This window comes from Papio anubis, chromosome 10, assembly GCF_008728515.1.
Source record: "Papio anubis isolate 15944 chromosome 10, Panubis1.0, whole genome shotgun sequence".
Classification (NCBI taxonomy): domain Eukaryota; kingdom Metazoa; phylum Chordata; class Mammalia; order Primates; family Cercopithecidae; genus Papio; species Papio anubis.
Genome location: NC_044985.1, coordinates 15,433,107 through 15,456,702, shown reverse-complemented (window position 1 = coordinate 15,456,702; position 23,596 = coordinate 15,433,107). Strand labels below are relative to the sequence as shown.

Genomic DNA, 23,596 nt, shown 5'->3' with positions numbered 1-23,596 from the left:
CTAAACATAAAGTTATTATATGACACAGTAATACCACTCCCAGATAAAGTTCAGGCAACTGAAAATAGATATTCAAAAGAAAGCTCATGTTTAGAGCAGCATTATTCACAGTAGCCAAAAGGTGGAAATAATCCAAATAACCATCAGCTGATGAATGGGTAAACAATATGTGGTATGTTTATGGAATGGAATATTATTCAGCCATAAAAAGCAGCACAGTACTGTCACATGCTACAATATCCATGAACTCTGAAAACATCATACTAACTGAAAGATGCCAGACACAAAGGTCCCATATTGTAAGATTCCATTCATGTGAAATGTCCAGAATAAACAGACAAATTCATGGAGACATAAAGCAGATTATTGGCTGCAAGTGGCAGGAGCTGAGAGGAATTGGTAGTGACTGATTAATGGATTTTCTTCCAAGGGTGATGAAAATGTTCTACAATTAGATTACTGTGATAATTAGACACCACTGTGGTTTTACTAAAGACCACCGAATTTTACATTTTTAAATTGTTAAAATGGTAAATTTTATCCCTGTTTTTAAACATTTATCAAAAAATTCCAATACAAATTTTTAATATACATACTAACATAGAAAACAATGAGAATATATTTCATGGCCTGTTGTGCATTCCAAGTGAGGTTTGTTTGATGAAAATTCCTTTCTTTTCAACTTTTTATCTGAAACTCACATCATGTTAAATCAGGTGTTCCCAATATCCATTTGTAGAGTCTAGTACAGTACATTATCTTTTTTCCTAGAACATAAGCATTTTGAGGATACAAATATTTCTTGTTTAGTTAACTGTTTGCAACTAGCTTATTGACTTACAAATAATGAACATATCAATAAGTAGTTGTTTAATGAATGCATTAATTTCCTGACTTAGGGGAAGGAAGCTAACATATTATCATTGGCAGTGCTTTGCCAAATTCTTGCCTTCAGATTTGAATATAAAAAACATGATTTATTGTCATGGTTACAAGTAGAATAGAGCAGCTAATATGTTAGGTTCATAATCTCAATTGATAAATATGATATTATACTAAGACTTGAATTAACTTAATCTTCAGAAACCCATGAAAGCTTTACCTTATGTAGTATGATTATTATTATTATCTTTGATTTCAGTATTAAATGCTTTGTGGCTCCTTAGAGTCCTGGAACAATGTAAAAGAAGGTAGAGAAGAGGTCTACTTTCATATAAGTGAGAATTTTTAGCTGTCAGATGGTTGACATTAGTGAACTTCACATTTATCTCTTCCTAACAGCAATTTTTAAGCATATGTCTGTTAATCTAGCTCTTTCATTATTTCCATACATAAGCCCATTGCAAAACTCACCAAATTACAATGTAGACTGTCCCTTCAATAATATTATTAGAAAAAATTGCACTGTTGGGTTCATTTTTTGCAGTTTCTCGTAGCAACCTTAGTTAAACTAAACAACTAAAGTCAACTTTCACCTGCTTAATTTAACCTTCGGTCTATGATATTCTCATGTCTGATCTTTACTTTAGAAATACATATTATAAGCCCAGGACAGCAGCTCACACATAGAATCCCACCGCTATGGGAGGCTGAGGCAGGTGGGTCATGAGGTCAGGAGTACAAGAGCAGCCTGGCCAATATGCTGAAACCTAGTCTCTACTAAAAATACAAAAATTAGCCAGGCGTGGTGGCACATGCCTGTAATCCCAGGTACTAGGGAGGCTGAGGCAGGAGAATTGCTTGAACCTGGGAGATGGAGGTTGCAGTGAGCCGAGATCACACCACTGCACTCCAGCCTGGGCGACAGAGTAAGACTCCTACTCAAAAAACAAAGGAAATACATATCATACCTGCTATGTACAATTTCTTTTCACAATATAATAGGTTTGGATTTTACCTTTTATTATATTTCTTTCCTCAAATATTATTATTTTATTTCAGCATTCTTTTTGAATTGCCCACTCTGCTTTAACAATAGTGCTGTTTTTTATTTTATGGTGCCTGAAATAAACTGTGCTATTGGTCTACCTTGGCTGCCATTTCTTATTTCTCATCCAACCTGTTTTCTTTCAAAGAGGCTAGCTCTTATTAAAGAAAGATGACACCAACTAGTAATGTCTTGACTACTTTAGACCCCTGAAACACTGTGTTTTCCATCATTCTCTTGAACTTACATAAAGCTTGTCCTGGTTTTAATCTATTTTTCATAAGCTATAGAGCTATGCAACTCAACACAAGAAGCAATACAAATAAAACTTACTCCAAAGACTACTGCTGGAAATGTTTTGTTGTTTTGAAACTTACCATGTCATTCTTGCAAAAGGTGGCTTTCATTTCCAGTTTATTTGAGAAAGTGTTTCACTTTATTTGAGAAAGTGTTTGGTAGAAGAAAACAACAGGCGAAGAACCACTTAAACAGGTCACTTTGAAGAAGTTCTTTATACTTGAAATTCTATTCTCTCAAGTTCATAATTTTTATAATTGAAATATAAAATATTTTGTTTTCTTAGTAAACCTCAAAACTAAAATTAATATCTCATGAGCAAACTATCTGAACATGTTCATTTATTGCTAGTTGTCCAAGGGTAGTTTGAAGATGACTCATTGCAACACTGGTAGAACGGGCATCATTTGTCTGCCACCCAATTCTAGAATGAATTGCTGACTGCATTTTTTGCACCCAAGACACTGTAAGGAAGGATTTGCTCGTAATTTTGTAATTGAATTCATTAAAATTTTTACTCTCATAAATATTTGCTATTGTTTGGAGTTTCCTGCCATATAAAAAATGTAGAGTTTTGAAGATATGATACCAAAAATGTGTCATATTAGACTCACTCTTAAAAATTAATTAATCATGCAACATTTAAAACATACATAAATTATAAAGGATGTAAAAATGAAAACAAAACAAAAAAATAGAAATTATAAAGAATGCAATAAATAGGCATATCTACTACCTAGCTCAATAAATAATATATTGTAACAGGTCAAATATTTGTTGTTTCTTTCTTCCTGAATATCATCACCTGGAGTAAACTTGTATCTGCACCTGACTGTCTTAAATTTCCCTGCATGTTTATTGCATACATATGGATTCTTAAACAACATCCGGGTGTTGGAGGGTGAGGTGGGGCATATAGTCTATAATTTGCAGAAAATTTTGAATGAGTCAAGGATAATGTTGTGTGGAGGCCAGCATGAGCAGAAGAATAGACCCAGAGTCACTGAGGTACTATTATGTGTAGGGTCTGGTAAACATGGGTCACTGAAGGCACATCCTGATTATAGGTTCTGAATACCTTTTTTTTTCTTTTTCTTCTTCTTTCAAGTGACAAGGTCTTGCTCTATCACTCAGGCTGGAGTGCAGTGGCATAATCATAGCGTCGATTCAAGTGATCCTCCTACTTCAGCTCCCTAAGTAGCTAGGATTACAGGTGCACACCCCCACGTCTTGCTATTTTTTTGTTTTTTTCTAGAAATTGGGTCTTCTGTGTTGTCCAGGTCTGTCTTGAACTCCTGGCCTCAAGCAATCCTCTAATTTTAACCCCCAAGAGTGCTGGGATAGAGGCATGAGCCACTGGACCTGGTTGACAGGTCCTAAATATCTTAGAGCAATGATAATATAAGTCCAATGCTACACATCCTCTGTCTCCAAATGGCCCAAAATGGAGGCAAAGGAGTGGGACTCCAAGACAGAAGATGTGAGTGAATTAGAGGAGGAGGAGAAACAAAAGAAACAAATATGGAGATACTGGCTTAGAGCCATGTGTACATTTACAACAACTCTGTTCTTTTGCCTGCAATAAAATAGTCTAAAACAGCTTATCAAAAATAGATTAGTTTTGTTTTATCACTATGGAATTAACTAGTATGTGTTCACAAACGAAGGCAGATTGGGAATATACTTCCCTTCACTTTCAAGGTTCATTTCCTCAATTAAGTCTAAAAGAGGAGAACTATTTCCCCCACCCCCTCATCCCCATGAAAAATAAAAGAAAAGAAAAAATTCTGTATCTTTATTTTTTTTCTACCAAAGCTGATACCTGAAAATATTTTACAGCTGCATCTGCTATTTCCTGCTCAGCCCTTTCTTAACTCTCTTAGATATGAGCTAAAAGAAAATATGCCCAGATACCACTTTACCCAAGCAGCATATTGTCTACATGCCTTACCCACTCTATGTGCCAACCCACTTGTTCTGCTGCCTGAGGTAGAAATAGTAGAGTTTTGGCAGCAAAATGCTTTCTTCTTGCATTTATTGAAGATGACAAAATTATTTTGGAGTTAAATGGTGAGATGGAGGGATTTTTTTTGGTCTTATATTTGACTAAAGATTTATGTTTCTTGTTTTGTGAAAATTTAATATTTCAATTTGACTATTCTAGCAGCCCTATGAAAGCAGGTAAGGTAGATGTACTAAACCCATTTACACGATAAGGCAACCAGAGGCTCAGTGAATTGCTAAGACGGTGAATTGCTTTTATACTAGGTGAAATTATCTTTTTATGAAACGGACAGAAGGAGCAGAGTTTGTTTTGGTATTTTGCTTTGTTTTTAGTAAATGTGCATGTGCTAGCAAAAAAACAAAGCAGCAAGAAACCAAGGATGTGGTAAATTATTCACTTTATGACTTCAAAGAGCTTCTCTTTTATGAATGGCAGCCTCACCGATCAATAGATATTGGGTGTAAATAAGAGTAATAGAATTTAGGAGTTGGGCAAGGCTTTGAAGGTTATTCAGGACAACCCCTCGTAAGGAGTTATGTTGGTCCAATATCGCTTGGAAAAGATGGACTAGGCCAGAACGTCCAGTCTAGTCTGAGTTTGAGTCTGTGTGAGAAGTTTGACTTGGAATGGGTACAAGCCTGCTTTTTCTTTGGTTTATTCACAAAGTAGTAAATAAGAAGGGCAAAGATTACCAAAGAACTAAGAATGCTTTGAGGATTAAAATTTCTGCTGTGTTCGCACTGGGGCACTCTTGTACCTGCGATTGCTCCAGAGGGCTTAGGAGATTTCCCATATTGCCCAGTATGATCAGAATTGTCCACAACCTGCCACAAGAACTAACCCAGACTCTGTGAGAACATTCCCCCACAATAGGTAGTTGATATTATAGAGCTTTCTTTCTCACTATAGGAAACCCTAATTTGTCAACCTTTCTTCTACAGCTTTATATTGAAATCAAGGCTAGCTTTTAATCATACAGTGACAAAAAAACACACTCCTAGTTAACCCCCAGCTTCTACTGCTCTGTTAGAAGTCCCTTTGTTTCATGGAGACCAGAAAACACCATTTACATTTCCAACTCTTTGTCTTATTTTATTTTATTTTATTTTGTTTTATTTCATCTTAGTTTTCACTCTGTTGCCCAGGCAAGAGTGCAGTGGCATGATCTTCACTCACTGCAACCGCTGTCTCCCGGATTCAAGTGATTCTCCTGCCTCAGCCTCCTGAGTAGCTGGGATTACAGGCACCTGCCACTACGCCCAGTTAATTTTTGTATTTTTAGTAGAGATGGGGTTTCACCATGTTGATCAGTCTGGTCTTGAACTCCTGACCTCAAGTGATCAGCCCCGCCTCAACCTCCCAAAGTACTGGGGTTACAGATGTGAGCTACTGTGCCCAGCCTCTTTGTCTTATTTTTGCAGTCTGAAACAAAGAAAAAGTCAACAATCTTTTTCTTTTCTTTTTTTTTTTTTTTGCAAGCCAGCCCTTCAAATACTTAAATAAATTATCTCTATTTCGCAACCATTCACAGCCTTGGTCTTAATCTTTATTTTTTGTTTTTCTAGTCCCCAAATCCCGATACATCTTCCCCCATGATATAACTTCCTATTCTGTTGTGTGCCTTCACCAGAACATTCTCCAATGTGTCACTGCCATTATAAAACACAGATCTCTTAGCTGACCCCAGCTGAATCTCAGTCCTTCTCCCAGAATAGCACATTTCAGCTAGGAATCCATTCATTTCTATTTTGGTAATCCTATACAGTCAGTCATTCCACTGAGGGGTCCACCTAACAGTGATCCCAAATGAAGGAAGGGAGGAAGGAGAAAGAAAGAAAACAAACGAGAAAGAAAGAACAAATATAGAAATATAAGGAAGAAAGAAAAAGATAAAAGGAAAGAAGAGGGAGGAACAAAAGGAAAGATTAAAAAAAGAATAAGAATGCATTTACTTTAGCATATCTTCTTAATAAATCATGCAAATGTTAAAGAGTCCCCCTCTTTTATCTTGTAAGGTCTCACAAACTATTTGATAAACATTGCAGTAGATATTTCTTTTTTCTTTTCTTTTTTCTTTTTTGCCTGTATAATATGCACTCTCTTTTTTCTCTAATAGCAATATCCTAATTTCCTAATGGATCCAGGCTAATTCCTAATGGATTGTAGGACAAGTGGTTTGGCAGAGCTGCATCCAATGCTAGCTTTGTAGACACATGGTATGCTGTTCTGACCAATCAGATCACTTTATTTCTCCATCCATGACAACAGGTTCGGAGATGGACATCTGACCTATTCAGAGCCAATCAGAATTAACCTCAGAATTTTTATTGAGAAAACCAGAATAGACTCTATTTCAACAAGATTTGGAGGAAATCTTGGGAACATTAGTGACCTCAACGTGAAGCCAAAAAAAAAAAAAAATAAGCTGATCTCAGGAGACAAAAACAGCTTCCTGATACGTGGCAATACACAAAGCAAGTTGAGGTCAGTTCTACTAGAGACCTTTTCCCTTACTGATCTTTTTTGTTTAAGCGTCTTTCAGCTGAGTTTCTTTTATTTGCAACAGAAAGAGGCATAACTAATATTTATTTTCCCAAAATAGACATCAAATTTCACTTCTTTCCAAATTATTTCCAATTTAAAACATGACGATGATGTGTGCACATCTTTAGCACTCTCAATTTTTCCAATCCTTATCTTTAATGTAATTTACTAATAATTATTTAAAGCTCCCTCTCTCACTATTGTAAGCTACACGAAGGCAGAAAGCATCACTTATTTTATTGTCCCTTGCAGTTTAGTGCAATGCCGGGCACTTAGTTAACACACTATAAATGTCTAGATAGATAGATAGAGGTAGATTATATATATATATATGTGTGTGTGTGTGTGTATATATATATATAGAAAGATATATTATAGAAGGAAAGAAAGGATACATAGATTTATCAATAGGTATAAAGCCTGTGGGCTGTGACTCATGCCTGTAATTCTAGCAATGGGCGGCCGAGGTAGGTGAATCACTTTAGTCCAGGAGTTCAAGACCAGCATGGGCAACATGACGAACCCCATTTCTACAAAATATACAAAAATTAGCTGGGTATGGTGGCATATGCCTGTAGTCCTAGCACTCGGGATGATGAGATGGAAGGATCCCTTGAGCCTGGAACTTCGAGGCTGCAGTGAGCAGAGACTGTGCCACTGCATTCCAACCTGGGCAACACAGTGAGACTCTGTCTCAAATTGATAGATGGGAGAATAGAAATAATTAAATGAACATTATGTCAACTTCCCTATGGTCTATACATCTTAAGCCTTTAATAGCATATGCTTTGGGAACTCATTCACAACATTTTTTATTACTCTGGCAGGTTTCATCTGATCACATGTTCTCCTGAATGATTTTTTCCCCTTCTCCCTTTATCCTGGATTATCAGTGTTTCTATCTAAAGAATGTTCATTTTATGCTAAGACGTTGAGCTCAGAGAGATGCTCCTCAAATTTTTAACCTTAGAAAATTTTCTGGGAAACCTATGGACAAGGTGCTCACCTCTCTTGCAAGAACAGGCTTAGTATATTCACTGTCATACGTTTCATTGTCTCTCTGAGGGCCAGTGTTTCTTGCTGCACCTCACAATGGATTTAAAAATCCTTGTAATGCCGAACTTCCCTTTAAACAATTAACCAGAGTCTCTTTGTTTCCCTTGGAGACTATTTTAAGACTCTTAAAATTGTTTGTCTTCTCCCCTGCCCACACTGCAGCTAAAAGCTATGAATTACCACAGTAAACAATATCGAGAAATGTCAAAAATCATCATTTGACCTCATGGAAAATAATCAAAGAGCAAAGATAGAGATTCCCTTCCTATTTATGCACTTGTTTAAGAAGTGTCCGACCTCTGTGGGATCTTCTGGGAAAACTTTGATATTTCGACTATTCGTTATTAAAAATTCATAGATAGAGATGAAAGTGACTCATTTGCTTTTTTTTCGGTCTGGCCAAAATTAGCCAAACGGCTTTTGCAGCTGACAGTTTCCAGTTTTTCTTTGCAAGGGAAAAGGGTTATCAATTTATGAAGGAGGAGGCATGATGGTGACATCCATAATAAAATTTAAGCAATAATCTACATACAAATAGCATATTTATCATCCCTCATGCAAAAGCTAAGCCATTTGCAATTTGTAAACTTACATTAAGTTCAAAATAAAGAAATTTAAAAATGCATGCTAGTTAAATAAAATGCACAGTGTGTATAATTGGGAAAAATAATAGCAATAATGATGATGGTAATGATTATAGATAGAACTTACATAGGTTTAAAAGTATGCCAAGCCCTCTAATAAGTGCTTTATGTAAATTGATCCATTTAATCCTTCCAAAGATCATTTGAGGCAGGTACTCAGCTGGGAAAAACATTCTACAGAGTAGGCAGTAGGCACAGCAAGTGCCAAGGGTCTGAGGTGAGAATGAGCACATCATGTTGAAGAAGCCAAAAGACAGAGTACATAATATGTCTTTTACATAACAATATTTTATATCGATTTTTATTTCCTTTCTAGTACAAGATTATTTAAAATATTAAAATTTTCAGTTAAAATTGTTTTTTGTGGGTATTCTTTTGTTTTTTTTTTTTACATATTTTGTTTATATAATGTGGACTTGATTTTCGGTTTCATATAATTTGTTTTTCATTTTGAATTAATATACAAAAATTTAAAATATTCTTTCATGAATGTTTGACAAACTGTATTATTGTTTTAAGATTACAGTTCTGTGTGTGTTTGTGTGTGTGTGTGTGTGTGTGTGTGTCCATGGTTACCAAATCAAATTTTTAGTGGTTTGAATTTCGCTATTCCTCTTTGAGTCTAATGTCAAATAAATTTTGTATGAAGTATCTTTAAAGCTCTAACATTTAAGGATCAGTAAATTTGTCTTTGTAGTTCTGTCAGCTTAATTTTGTATACTTTGATGCTGCATTTAAAAAAAAATTACACTCAAGTTTTGTTTTTTATTGTATTTTAAGTTCCAGGATACATGTGCAGAATGTGCAGGTTTGTTACATAAGTAAACATGTCCCATGGTGGTTTGCTGCACCTACCACCCCATCACCTAGGTATTAAGCCCAGCATACATTAACTATTTTTCCTGATGCTCTCCCTCCCTCTGCACACTGCCACCACCCCATCAACTGGCCCCAGTCTGTGTTGCTCTCCTCCCTGTGTCTATGTGTTCACATTGTTCAGCTCTCACTTATAACTGAGAACATGCAGTGTTTGATTTTCTGTTCCTGTGCTAGTTTGCTGAAGATAATGGCTTCCAGCTTTATCCATGTCGCTGCAAAGGACATGATCTCAATCCTTTTTATGGCTGCATAGTATTCCATCAGGTATATGTACCACATTTTCTTTATCCAGTCTATCATTGATGGGCATTTGGGTTGATTCTAGGTCTTTGCTACTGTGAATAGTGCTGCAATGAATACATGCATGCATGTATCTTTATAATAGAACGTACATATTTCATTGGATATATACCAATGTGGTAGCTACAGGCCAAATGGTATTTCGGTATAGGTCTTTGAGAAACACCACACACTGTCTTCCACAACGGTTAGAAATAATTTACATTCCCACCAATGGTGTAAAAGCGTTCCCTATTTGTCCAGCCTCCCCAGCATCTGTTATTTGTTTCTTGACTTTAATAATCACTATTTTGACTGGTGTGAGATGGTATCTCAGCTGTGGTTTTATTTGCATTTCTCTAATGGTAATGATGTTGAGCTTTGTTCATGTTGTTGGCCATGAAATGTCTTCTTTTGAGAAGTGTCTGTTCATGTCCTTTGCCCACTTTTAATGGGGTTGTTTTCATGTAAATTTAAGTTCTTGTAAGATTCTGGATATTAGGCCTTTGTCAGATGAAGAGGTGCAAAATTTTCTCCCATTCTGTATGATTTATCTCTTCACACAGATGATAGTTTTCTTTAGCTGTGGAAGCTCTTTTGTTTAGTAGAGCTCATTTTGTTAATTTTGCCTTTGTTCAGTTGTTACCAAAAAGAGCCCATATATAGCCAAGACAATCCTAAGCAAAAATTACAGGGGGCATCACGCTACCTGACTTCAAACTATACTACAAGGCCACAGTAACCAAAACAGCATAGTACTGGTACAAAACAGACACACAGACCAATGAAACAAAATAGAGCACACTTGAAATGGAGTGCATGTCTCTATAACCCTCTGATCTTCCACAAAATCTGACAAAACAAGTAATGGGGAAAGGATTCCCTATTTAATAAATGGTGCTGGGAGAACTGGCTAGCCATGCAGAAAGGAGGTGAAACTGGACCTCTTCCTTACACCTTGTACAAATTAACTCAAGATGGATTAAAGACAAATGCAAAATCCAAAACTATAAAACTCTAGAAGAAATCCTAGGCAATACCAGTCAGGGACATAGGCAAGGAACAAAATTCCTGTTGATGCTGTGTTTTTCTTATGTATGTAGGGTTTTATGACTTGCTTTTACCATTTATGAAAATATTATTAGCTTGTCTCATTCATCTTTTTTCTTCTGGTATTATTATAATGGGTTTCACAGTGCTGGTTCAATGCTTGCCTTTTGTTAAAATTTGCCCAATTTACTTTTACCATCATTTTATTACCATACTTTATATTATCAATTTTTAAATTGCTCACTTTCACACAACATACAGTTAGATTTGGGATTGTTGTTCATTTGTTTCTCTTCTTTCTTTTTTTTTCTTCTTTCTCTCCTAATGCTGGAGCCTCTGATTTATAAGAGTATAACTTATGTTTTATTATGCCTACAAACACACTTATTCTTAGGTTGAGATCCCCAGCAAATGGAGACTATTGCCTAAGGCTGGTGTGCTTCTGCTCCGATGAAATTAATGACCAGGGAGGAAGTAGTGAGATTAAGTGCAGCAAAGCAGGGAAGAAGAGCCAACAGAAATGTGTGCCATGGGCTGAGTATTACAAAGGTAAGATGTTTGACCTTCAGGATCACTTCCCCAACTATATGACTGTGGCTCGGAACAGTGTGCTTAAAGAGAGACAGAGGGAGAATTTATCTACATCTGTTTGCCCATCGCTTAAAAGTCTGGCTGCTGGGGACAATTCTGCCCCACCACCCACCCCTACACACACACATTTTGGTTGGACATGGGTGGGCCCTGAACATAGATTCTTTGCTTCCTGCCTTATATGTGAAAAGCAAAGTGTTTGAGAACTAAAAGAGCAATTGAGTATTGACATGCAAGGAACTGACATTGAAGTAAGATTCTGTATTGAGGGTGAGCTTGCATTTGTAGAAGTTGGTTATAGTCCCTTATGTGGTCATCAGGGGAGACTTGGCTGAGGACCAACGAATGGTTCTGAAAAGGTAAGTGGATGCTACCTAGGTTTGTTTCGTCTTCTTTTCTAGCAGGGTTTCTGATTGGGTTTTCATTTATTTTATTTTCTTCTACTGAATTGTCTTTTCCTATTTTTCCTTTTTGTTTTAAGCATTATCCATCCTTATGCCTAATGAATTTACTTACATATATTTAATATGTATGTTTATATTATTATTTTGAAGGATAATTTGAATTATTATCCATTTAAGAAATGGCCATAACATACTTTCACATTTCAATGTCTACCTTCTTCACCTCTTCCTGGTGTCCTGCAGACGCATCACTCACCTCCTTATTTGAGAAATTTGATGGACTGGCTTCCTTTCTTCTCTCATCTGCCAAAGTCATTTTCCCGTCCAGCTTGATCTGTTGTTGGCGCATGAGCCATGCCCTTTGCCGGGAGATGTGCCTTATTTTTGGAATTTGCTTTCTGCCCCCTGCTTTTTCCCATCTTGTGGTTTTATCTGCCTCTGGTCTTTGATGATGGTGATACCGATGGGGTTTTAGGTAGGTGTCCTTCCTGTTTGATAGTTTTCCTTCTAACAACAGGTAGACCCTCAGCTGTAGGTCTGTTGGAGATTGCTTGGAGGTCCACTCCAGACCCTGTTGCCTGGGCATCAGCAGCAGCAGAGGCTGCAGAAGATAGAATATTTCTGAACAGCGAGTGTACCTGTCTGATTCTTGCTTTTTGGAAGCTTCCTCTCAGGGTATACTCCACCCCTGTGAGGTGTGGGGTGTCAGACTGTTCTTATGGGGGATGTTCCCAGTTAGGCTACTCAGGGTCAGGACCCACTTGAGCAGGTAGTCTGTCCGTTTCTCAGATCTCAGCCTGTTGGGAGATCCACTGCTCTCTTCAAAGCTGTCAGACAGAGTCGCTTATGCCTGCAGAGTTTTCGCTGCTTTGTTGTTGTTGTTGTTGTTAAGGGTAGTTGTGCCCTGTCCCCAGAGGTGGAGCCCACAGAGACAGCAGGTTTCCTTGAGCTGCTACAGCTCCACCCAGCAGAGCTTCCCAGCAGCTTTGAGCTGCCTACTTAAGCCTCAGCAATGGCGGCTTCCTCCCCAGCCTCAGCCTGCTGCCTTGCCGGTAGATCACAGACTGCTGTGCTAGCAATGAGGGAGGCCCCGGGCTGGGACCCCTCCGCCAGGTGTGGATATGATCTCCCAGGCCTGTTTGCTTTAAAGCCAATATTGGGGTGGGATACCCGATTTTCCAGGTGCCCGGGTGTCTCAGTCTCCTGGCTAGAAAAGGATTCCCTTCCCCTTGCATCTCCCCAGGTGAGGCTGACACCGCCTCTGCTTCAGCTCTCGCTAATCGGGCTGCAGCAGCTGACCAGCACCGACGTCCGCACTCCCCAGAGATGAACCTAGTACCTCAGTTGAAAATGCAGAAATCACCGGGTCTTCTGTGTCGCTGGCGCTTGGAGAGTTGGAGATTGAGTCGCCTTATTCAGTCGCCCTTGCCATGTACCACATTTTCTTTATCCAGCTCCACGCTGATGGGCATTGCTGATTCTAGAGTCTTTGCTACGAATAGTGTTAAATGAATACATGCATGCATGTATCTTTATAATAGAACATTTTATATTTCATTGGATATATACCCAGTAATGGGATTGCTGGGCCAAATGGTATTTCTGGTTATAGGTCTTTGAGGAAACACCACACTGTCTTCCACAACGGTTAAACTAATTTACATTTCCACCAATGGTGTAAAAGCGTTCCTATTTGTCCACAGCCTCCCCAGCATCTGTTGTTTCTTGACTTTTTAATAATCACTATTTTGACTGGTGTGAGATGGTATCTCATTGTGGTTTTGATTTGCATTTCTCTAATGATCAATGATGTTGAGCTTTTGTTCATGTTTGTTGGCCATGTAAATGTCTTCTTTTGAGAAGTGTCTGTTCATGTCCTTTGCCCACTTTTTAATGGGGTTGTTTTTTCCTTGTAAATTTAAGTTCCTTGTAGATTCTGGATATTAGGCCTTTGTCAGATGAAGAGATTGCAAAAATTTTCTCCCATTCTGTAGGTTATCTCTTCACACAGATGATAGTTTCTTTAGCTGTGGAGAAGCTCTTTTGTTTAATTAGAGCTCATTTGTTAATTTTGCCTTTGTTTCAGTTGTTACCAAAAAAGAGCCCATATAGCCAAGACAATCCTAAGCAAAAAGAACAAAGCTGGGGGCATCACACTACCTGACTTCAAACTATACTACAAGGCCACAGTAACCAAAACAGCATAGTACTGGTACAAAAACAGACACACAGACCAATGAAACAGAATAGAGCACGCAGAAATAAGATTGCATGTCTATAACCATCTGATCTTCCACAAATCTGACAAAAACAAGTAATGGGGAAAGGATTCCCTATTTAATAAATGGTGCTGGGAGAACTGGCTAGCCATATGCAGAAAATTGAAACTGGACCTCTTCCTTACACCTTGTACAAAAATTAACTCAAGATGGATTAAAGACTTAAATGTAAAATCCAAAACTATAAAAACTCTAGAAGAAAATCTAGGCAATACCAGTCAGGACATAGGCAAGGGCAAAAATTTCCTGTTGATGCTGTGTTTTCTTATGTATGTAGGGTTTTATGACTTTACTTTTACCATTGTAAAATATTATTAGCTTGTCTCATTCATCTTTTTCTTCTGGTATTATAATGGGTTTCACAGTGCTGGTTCAATGCTTGCCTTTTGTTAAAATTTGCCCAATTTACTTTTACCATCATTTTATTACCATAGTTTATATTATCGAATTTTTAAATTGCTCACTTTCACACAACATACAGTTAGATTTGGGATTGTTGTTCATTTGTTTTCTCTTCTTTCTTTTTTTTTCTTCTTTTCTCTCCCTAATGCTAGAGCCTCTGATTTATAAGGAAATATAACTTATGTTTATTATGCCTACAAACACACTTAGTATTTCTTAGGTTGAGATCCCCAGCAAGCAGAGCCTGTGCCTAAGGCTGGTGTGCTTCTGCTCCATTCGAGTGTGATCCCAGGGAGAAGTAGTGAGATCAAGTGCAGCAAAGCAGGGAAGAAGGGAGAGCCAACAGAAAATGTGCCATGGGGCTGAGTATTACAAGGTAAAACAGATGTTTGACCTTCAGGATCACTTCCCCCAGAAACTATATGACTGTGGCTCGGAACAGTGTGCCCAAAGGAGACAGAGGGGAGAATTTATCTACACACATCTGTTGCCCATCGCTTAAAAGTCTGGCTGCTAGGGGGTTAATTCTGCCCCACCACCCACCCCTACACACACACATTTTGGTTGGACATAGGTGGGCCCTGAACATAGATTCTTTGCTTCCTGCACTTATATGTGAAAAGCAAAGTGTTGAGAACTGGAAACATGAGTGAGTGACATGCAAGGAACTGACATTGAAGTAAGATTCTGTGAGGGTGAGCTTGCATTTGTAGAAGTTGGTTATAGTCCACTTAGCAATGGTCATCAGAGACTTGGCTGAGGGACCAGCAGATGGTTCTGAAAAGGTAAGTGGATGCTACCTAGGTTTGTTTCGTCTTCTTTCTAGCAGGGTTTCTGATTGGGTTTCATTTATTTTATTTTCTTCTACTGAATTGTCTTTTCCTATTTTTCTTTTTTGTTTTAAGCATTATCCATCATATGCCTAATAGTTGCCCACATATATTTAATATGTATGTTTATATTATTATTTTTGAAGGATAATTTGAATTATTATCCATTTAGAAAATGACCATAACATACTTTCACATTTCTTGTGCTCTACCTTCTTCACCTCCACTAGCCACCCTTTATATGCTCTGGGTTTCATATTAAAAATATATTTGAAATATTCCTGGATCATTACACATAACTCTGTAACATTTATTTTTTAAATTCTGGAGAAATTCATTTTTGAGCTCACTAGTTTCCTTTATAATTCTATCCATTTCTCAATTCAACCCACCCATAGAGTTTTTAATTACCTTTTTCAATTAAAAATTGAATGTTTAAATCAAACTCTTTTAAAATGACCACTGCTTAATATAAACTGGGAAGGGATAAGAGAGTCATGGCCCATCTGTTCCAGTAATCACCCCGATGGATGACCAGGTAGCCTCTCCCTTGCTTACGATCATTGACTATGAAACTGCAGGACTGCTACAACCAACCTTAGTAGAAGATCTGAGGACACAAAAGTTTAGGGCAACAGTTTCTTATGTCCATTTTTTTTCTTTGTAGTTCTTTTAATCTTCTCTTTGTGTTTCAGGGATTCCTCAAAATTTCTGGTTGCTTGATGGCACTCTTCATCTTTTTGATGTTCATTTGGAAGTGGTGTGTGTGTGTGTGTGTGTGTATGTGTGTGTAGTGTGTGTGTGTAGCCACTCTTACCAGTAGTGCACACCCTGTTCCCCATTCTCTCCTCTATCCTACTTTGTTCTTTTGATGTTTTTTCATTTCAAGGGATTTTGGAAAGTAGAATAGTAAAATTATATAGTCAGTCTACACCCTTTGATACAATCTCCAGTGCACTAATTAATTTTACATTTTTATTATTGTTAATTTTCATTGAAACATGCATGCCAAAAGAAAAAAAATCCACCCAAGAATAATTGGACTAGTATATCTGAGTTTGCTTGGTAGATAATCTTTTAAATCTTAAATTATGTTAATCTTAGCATTTGCAGAGCTATTGTCTGCTATCCTGTAGTGAACCCAGTTTTTAAATCAGAGCAATCCTTAATTAAAATGATACATTAATCAACAGCAAACTATTTGCATCTACCATTATTCTAAATTGCGTGACTTGACAAGATCCATGTTATTGCCTAAGATAAACATTAAATATGTAAACTTTATAAGGCAGAAGTTGCTTATCTTAGTCTTATCTAGAAAAGACATTACAAATAAGGATTCATTAACTTATTCATTTTGTATATGTATATTTTTCATGTCATATATATGTATATTATTCTTTGCCAATTATATTATAATTATATGCCTGTTAGGATTAAATAACAGTTATAATTTTTTGTCACACACGTGCCCGCATGTGTAGATACTTTATGCATATGCACACATTTATATTTATTTATACATTGTATTATTACTAGAAGTTACATTCAAGATTATGCAAAAAATGAGAGAAACAAAAATAAAAATATAAAAATGCTTAATTCAGTTATTTATGCAAACTAAATATAAAATTAGAGCATGCTTCCAGGATCTAACGAGAGTCTTAGAGGTCCATTAGATGGCACAATTGGTTTAAAATGAAAATGTCTGTCAAATTTTTAAAATTAAAATTTGTCTTCAATGTAAAGCAACAGTAACAACAAACTGTTAGAATAACATATGGCACTAACCAAATTGATTCTAAATGGCCACCTGTCCCTAATATCTATGATTTCCTCCACAGATAATTATTGGGAACCTGGTGCTCGGTACTGTATTAGGCATTAAAAGGATGAAGATGACTAAGAGAATAAAATAACAATTTAGAATGATTCTCTCCTTTTTAGAGTTTTTCCCTAACTTTGTCAAAGTATAATTAAAAAATAAAAATGTTTATATTTTCAGCATACAATGTGATGTTTTAATATACATCTTCACTGATTACCACAGTTGTGCTTATTAACATATCCATTACCTCACAGGTTTACTTTTTTTGTGTGTGCGGTGAGAACATTTAAGAATACTCTCTGAGTAAATGTTAAGTATACAGTACAGTATAATTAATGATAGGTGTGGTCTGTTGGATTTCCAAAACTAATTCATTCTGCATAACTGAAACTTTATGCCATTTTACTAATGTCTCCTCTTTTCCCTCACTCTCCAGACACTGGCAATCATCACTTTTCTCTCTGTTTCTATGAGTTTGACTTCTTAAGACTGTATATGTGACAGTATGCTGTATTTTGTCTTTCTGTCCCTAGCTTATTTCCTTTAACATAATGTTTTCTATATTCATACATGCTGTTGCAATTCACAGAATTTCCTCTTTTTTTTTTTTTTTTTTTTTGAGACATAGTCTAACTCTGTCACCCAGGCTGCAGGGCAGTGGCGCGATCTCAGCTCAGTGCAAGCTCCGCCTCCCGGGTTCAGACCATTCTCCTGCCTCAGCCTCCCGAATAGCTGCGACTACAGGTGCCCGCCACCACGCCCAGCTAATTTTTTGTATTTTTTAATAGAGACGGGGTTTCATCGTGTTAGCCAGGATGGTCTAGATCTCCTGACCTCGTGATCTGCCCACCTCGGCTTTCCAAAGTACTGGAATTACAGGCGTGAGCCACTGCGCCCGGCCAGAATTTCCTCTTATTAAAAGAAGAAAAATGGCCGGGCGCAGTGGCTCACGCCTATAATCCCAACATTTTGGGAGGCTGAGGTGGGCAGATCAGGAGGTCAGGAGATCGAGACCATCCTGGCTAACACAGTGAAACCCCGTCTGTACTAAAAATACAAAAAATTAGCCGGGCGTGGTGGCGGGCGCCTGTAGTCCCAGCTACTCGGGAGGCTGAGGCAGGAGAATGGCGTGAACCCGGGAGGCAGAGATTGCAGTGAGCCGAGATCCTACAACTGAACTCCAGCCTGGGTGACAGAGTGAGACTCTGTCTCAAAAAAATAAAATAAAATAAAATAAAAATAAGTAAATAAAGATGAAAAATATTCCTGTGTGGTGTGTGGGTGTGTGTGTGTTTGTGTTTGTGTATTTTCTCTGTCCATTCATCTGTCTATGAAAACAGGTTGATTCCGTATCTTGGCCATTGTGAGTAATGCTGCAGCGAACATAGGAATGCAGATATCTCTTCAACATACTGATTTTCTTCCTTTGAATGTATACACAATATTGGGATTGCTGGATTATATAATAATTATTTTTATTGTTTTAAGAACCCACATACTGTTTTTATAATAGCTATAACAATTTACACTCCCACCAAGAGGTACAAGGGTTTCCATTTTTTCACTCCCTCACCAACACTCGTTATCTTTTGTCTTTTTGATAATAGCCATTCTAACAAGTGTGAGGTTATTGTGGTTTTAATTTGCATTTCCCTGATGATTAGTAATGTTCAGCTTTTGTGTGTGTGTGTGTGTGTGTGTGTGTGTACCTATTGGCCACTTATATGTCTTTTTGAGAGCTGTCTCTTCTGATCCTTCGCCCATTTTTTAATTAGGTTATTTGTTTTTGCTGTTGAGATCTATGAATTCTTTACATGTTTTGGATATTAATCTCTCATTGTATATATGGCTTGCAAACAATTTCTCCCATGTAGGTTGCCTCTTCATTATGCTAATTATTTCCTTTGCTGTACAGAAGCTTTTTAGTTGATGCATTCCCATTTGTCTATTTTTGATTTTGTTGCCTTTGCTTTGGGGATCATATCCAAAAATTATTTGCCCAGACCAATGTCAAGAGGGTTTTTTCCTATGTTGTCTTTCAATAATTTTATAGTTTCAGATCTTACATTGAAGTCTTTAATCCAGTTTGGGTTGGTTTTTGTAGACAGTGTGAGGTAAGGGTCCGATTTCATTCTTCTGTACTTAGATAACCAGTTTTCCCAACCTTTATTGAAAAGACTTTCCCCATTGCATGTTCTTGTCATCTTTGTTGAAGATCTGTTGACGATAAATGTGTGGATTTATTTCTGGGCTTTCTATACAATTCCATTGGTCTATATGTCTATTTTTATACCAGTATCATGTTATTTTTATTACTATAGCTTTGTAGTATATTTCAAAATCTGGTAGTATGATGCCTTCATCATTGTTCTTGCTCAGGATTACTTTTGACTGTTTGGAACTTTTGTGGTTTCATAGAAAACTTTCGTGGTTTCATGGAAACCACATAGAAAATTTCATAGAAACTTTCAAAAGAACTTTAGGATTTATTTTGTATTTTTGTAAGTAATACCACTGAATTTTTATGGGGATTGTATTGATTCTGTGTTTGTTCTGAATTTTTAACAATATCAATTCTTCCAATGCATAAACATAGATATTTTTCCTTTATTTGTGTCTTCTTCAATTTCTTTCATCAATATTTTAAAGTTTAACTGTACAGATCTTTTATCTCCTTTGCTCATTCTATTCCTAAATTTGTTTTAAATGATACTGTGAATGGGATTGCTTCCTTATTTTCTTTTTTGGACGCTTCATTGTTAGTGTGTAGAAATGCCACAGATTTTTATATGTTGGTTTTGTATTCTGCAACTATACACTGAAGTTGTTTATTAGTTCTAACACTTTTTCAATAGAGCCTTTAAAGTTTTTCCATATATACAGTCATGCCATCTGCAAAGAGACAATTTAACTTTTTCAGTCAAGATCATAATGGATATCCTCCAGACTGTTCAGTCGTTTCCTTACAGAAATCACTGTTTTAGTTTTACCCTCAATAATCTCAATACAATTACAAAGACAAATAAAAGGATCAGTATGTCTTTGATTTTGTTGGAAATACATTAACTCGGCTTTTACTCAGTTCAGTATAGTGGTAAGGTGTACAGGTTTTGGCATCAGACAGATCCAAATTTCAATTCTGCTTCCTCAAATCACATGCTGATGAATTTAGGCATGTTACTTAACCTCCCCAAGTATCTTTTCTTTCTTTTTTTTTTTTTTATTTGGTAAGTGAGTGTAATAGTCACAATAATTGAATAGGCTATTTTTTGGATCTATTTATCTCTCTATATAATATCTGCATATGTATATAATATTTATATGTATGTACAAAACATTAAGCATAAAAGCATTCAATTGATTTTAATCTCTTTACCTGTGTTTATTTTGGTGTGTATTAACACACTGTGTGTATGTTTATATAGTGACTGCATTTAAATAAAATAGATTTAAACTTAATAACCTGGAATGCTAGATTTATATCATCACAATTTATTAGGTTAAAATGTGGGTGCTCTAAAACAAATAAACACAATGCAACCCCTCGGGCTCATGAAAGTAAAATGAGAAATACATTATGTGGTGATAAGAGCTAATACTTCATGCAAATGTGACATTACACATCTCTTTGTGTTTAGGACTATGCTTGTCAGCTATGCAAATGCTAGTCATTATTTCTTAACACACTCTGGTCCTTTAATAGCACCAAGAAGAAAGTTCTATATTTCACTCATTTAGTACATTATTGTATTGTAATTTTTAAATAAAATTAAAAAGAACTAGATCACATAACCATCTTTGATCAATGTTCAGAACAAATACATGGCAGAGAATTATTAAACAGTACCTCGAGCACGCTCTTTCCAGAGGGCAATGGATTATTTAGTACCATGTCGAATCACATAAGCTAATTCAAAAATGATAAATTACAATGAAAATGCATGCTGATGTTTTGTCCCTGAATTCTAATAATGGGTGTAAAATAGTGTTAACTGTCATTGATCAGACACATTTATTAGCATGCTAACCTAACAATTACCATAGTATTGACTATCAAACAGGCATATGATTATAGTATATGATGTATTATATAGTATATGATTATAGAAAAGATATAGCATATGGGTTCATTTACTCTAGGAATACCAATTATAAATATAAATGTAGAATGCTAATTTGTTAATTAAATAAATATCATTTTAATTCACAACAGTTGACACTCTGGTTCTCCTTGACTCCCTGAGTTTTAAATAAGAAAATATATTAACTAACTTAGAATTTTCTCAAATTAATTTATCATTGCACTTAGCCTTCAGCTAATAAAAATGTTTATTTGGCTTCAGGCATGAAATTTCCCAGATAGTCAAAAACAAATCTGCGAAATCAATGCCAATAATCTTCTAAGTATTTTGAATATTAATATTTATGAAGGACAAAAGGTTACTTTTCTAACGTTGCAATTAAATGTCTATTTTCTCTTCATAAATAGAAATCAATGAATCAATGCTTATGCAACTGACTGCTTGCCAGTTAAACACTTATCTTAGGAATTCATAAATTTCTTTCTCTTCAAAGAGTCAGCAATAGAGAATTCTTTCTTTTTTCTCTTTTTTATAACCTTTCTTCTACCTCCTTTTTTCTTATTCTCCCTGCCTAACTATTTCTTGTCATTCTCTTTGTTCTATACTCCTTTTTCTTTGCTCTTCATCCTCCTCCACCTCCCACGCAGTGTCTGCTGTTAACTGATACGAAGCAGTGCATGTAAAGACTGTGTTACTAAAACTCCAGGGGTTTGTTCTAGGTTCCATTGCTCACTGCGCAGAAAGCCAATCACTGAGACAATGAGTGTTGCCTGGGAAGAGAGATGGGAGCCAAACCTCAAATCTGTCCTTCTCAACCAAGCAACATTGGGGGTTTGTATATCAGGGAAGGAATTTAGCTATGCACAGAAAGCAATCATGACAAATGAGGGTTCTAGCATCTGTCTGGATTCAGTGATCAGGTGAGTTTCAGTTCCTTCCTTGCCTGAGGGCCAATTTCCCTAGGAAGGAACTCAGAAGTAAGTTTCAAGTTTTAAGACCAGAAGGGGCAATTTCTATATTTATTTTTTTTAAAAATGTAAACATGAGTTCTACGGAGCTTTTGGGCTTGTTTCAGCAGTAGGTGAGGGCATGGCTGAGGCCTGGCAGGGAAACGATGTTCACAAAGCCTGATCACCTTAGTTTAAAACATTTAGAAACTGAGAGGAAATTTCCTGGTCAATAATCTAGGTACCTCAGAAAAGTTTCCATTATTTGTTTTCAAATACACAGATAATTGCTTGACCAAATTGTTCCATGTCGTTGGCAATGACACTGAGGCAAGACCAGAAATGAATGGCTTGAAAGAATGAGAACAGCAAAGAAGAATTGTCCAGTTGTGCAAATGAGAGAATTTCAGCCCACAGTTGAGATAATGATAGCAGATCTGGAAAAGACAGGGACAATAGAGGAGACTGTAAAGAAGAGAGACACTGTAGAATTCAGCAATAGGTTGAAGAAAAGACAGAAGTGAGTCACAGATTGGAAATGGAATAAATGCACACGGATACCTTCCTTCGCCACTGTTTTTTTTAAAAAGCACATATATCACCTGATGGTTATCTGAACGAGAGCCCGACTGAAGAGGCTGACAATCAGACTAAGCCAAGCAGACAAGTAAAATAGCTATAGGGAACAGTCCTAGAAACAGGTTTTACAATTTAGCATAGATATGTCTTTTTTCTTAAAAGAAACAATCTTGGCTTATATTTTATTCATAAAAGCTACTCTTTACTCTTTTGCCTTGAGTGATTTTGGCTATGTGTAGATGTGAGTATAGCAGCTTTAAATTCACCTGTGCCCTTGAAAGAGCATCCTGTAGTACATTCAACATTGTTGCACTGACTGCTGCTATTCTACCTTCTTTGTGAGCCAATTATGAATCTGTCTTCAGAAAATTGTGCTCTAGTGCTGTTACTGAATTAACACTTTGCTTAAGTGTGTTAATTCACAGACACCCACATGTGTGCCTGTATACAACCTCAGAGAAAATGTGCAAATAAGTTAAGAGTAGCAAAAAGGAATGCTTTTTATGAAAAGCTTTTAAAGTGTCTAAATTTTTCTACTTATCCTGTTAAGAGAGAAGGGTGCAGGGATTTATTAATATTGAATTAAATGATGCATATTAAATAGAAAATATATTTTCTTTTCTTTTTTTTTTTTTTTTTGAGATGGAGTCTCACTCTGTCACCCAGGCTGGAGTGCAATGGCGCGATCTCAGCTCACTGCAACCTCCATCTCCTGGGTTCGGGCAATTCTCCTACCTCAGCCTCCCGAATAGCTGGGTTTACAGGTGCCCACCACCATACCCAGCTAACTTTTGCATTTTTAGTAGAGATGGGGTTTTACCATGTTGGCCAGGCTGGTCTCAAACTCCTAACCTCAGGGGATCCCCCTGCTTCAGCCTCCCAACGTGCTGGGATTACAGGCTTGAGCCACCGCTCCCAGCCAGATTATATTTTCTTTAAGATAGAAATAGTAAGCATAATCTTCCTGATCTTC

General features: G+C 36.7%; 1 protein-coding gene across 1 annotated transcript in view; it reads left to right on the top strand.

Annotated features, from left to right (window-relative positions):
* The window catches only part of DPP10 (dipeptidyl peptidase like 10), a 1,394,248-nt gene that overhangs the window by 591,534 nt on the left and 779,118 nt on the right, over positions 1-23,596 (top strand). The gene's annotated exons all lie outside the window — the stretch shown is intronic.